Raw genomic sequence first — 1,570 nt, 5'->3', positions numbered from 1 at the left:
ATTGCTCTCTTGAAGCAAGCCTTTCCCCTCATGTGGGTTGGCGTTGTCAGGAGTTTTTTGGATCAAGGGATTGTGCATATGTACATACACATGCATGGTGCATCAAATAAGGAATTGCCCATTTTCCAGAGCCAGGTGGTTACGTGGGGCCCACATGTGTACAGGTAGGACAACATGTACATAGTGCATCGATTTTCACTATCACCAGTACCAGTGTGTTTTTTCTATAATAATGAGGAGTTTCTAGCACGTAAAACTTCTTGAGGAAGGTATCCGCGGGCCGACGACATGAGGTAAGCATGTGCGTCAGATGGCATCTAGTGGCGTCAGGAGGGCGAATGGGGTCAATACTTACACGTGGATAAGTACGGACACGACGTGGGTGTTTTCTTCTGCTAATTATGCAAAAATTTCATCATGAGGACCATCTTTTGGGGCCACTTCACGTGGTGGCGGGATGCATTATTGGAAAAGGTTGAGTGCCAGGTGTGCGGATGGATGCAAAAAGGTGACAACTATGCACTGCAAGGTCAGTTTTTGGCCTGTTCAGGGTCCGTTTGAGGTCATCTAAAAGGCCAAGGGTGCCCAAGTGATAAAGATAAGTGTGGGAACTGAAAAACCTGAGAGAATACCAGGAAAAACGTGGAGAGAAGAGGAGGAACAGCCGCAACTGTGTTTTTGCTATTTTTGGAGCCTGTTTTGTGGTCGTAAACTGCTCATCTGAGGTCGGATTTGAGCACTTTGACAGTGTAGACTGACGTTTTGGGCCATTCCGGACGCAATGGCGTTGTCCATTTTGCCAAATTCCTCAGTATTTTTCTACTGTTTTGGCTGTGTAAGTTTCTCCTATGAGCGAAGCTTTTGCTCCAATTTGTGATTGTATCTGGCATATTTTACCCATATTGTGTGAGGTATTTGCCCCATTGGTGTTGGCCCAAGCTCCATTGTATCTAAACATTAGAAATTCTCCTCTTTTGAGATGAGTTTTTTGGGTGTGTGTGTGTGTGTGTGTGTGTGTCTAGAAATTCTCCTCTTTTGAGCTGAGTTTTTTGGGTGTGTGTGTGTGTGTGTCTCTGTGTGGAGTGGGTAAATTGGTAGTGTCTCTCCTCTCACTCCATAGGTGTGTTCCCTGTCTCGGCCAGGTGGGTTGTGTAAGACGAGTGGTGCCCCATATTGTGTGTGTGTATCATCCCAAGAGTGTGTGTTGGGTCTTTATAGAGGCGTTGTGTGTGTTTCCATCCCGCTCACATTCTTTTGGTGCCCCCACTGAGGATTTTTTTCGAGTACCTTCTGCTTCGAGCTTCGAGCTTCGAGATTCGGGATTACAGATTGCAGATTACAAGTTGCAGGTTACAGGTTACAGGTTACAGGGACAGGTACAGGTATAGGTGATTCACACAGGTACAGGTAGCTGGAGTAGAGTGATACACTAGCAGTGGAGTCACTTGCAGTTGTCGTGGGTATACATCATTTGGTACCTGTTTGAGCGCATTGTCTGTTGGTATTGTACGTTACTTGTGGAAACTGCCATTGTACGCTTTTGTGGATCCATATTTGGTTTTACTTGGTA

Source organism: Adiantum capillus-veneris, chromosome 23 (assembly GCF_014529385.1).
Source record: "Adiantum capillus-veneris isolate H3 chromosome 23, ASM1452938v2, whole genome shotgun sequence".
Lineage (NCBI taxonomy): Eukaryota > Viridiplantae > Streptophyta > Polypodiopsida > Polypodiales > Pteridaceae > Adiantum > Adiantum capillus-veneris.
The sequence above is the reverse complement of the archived record's forward strand: the minus strand, read 5'-3'. Positions refer to the sequence as shown.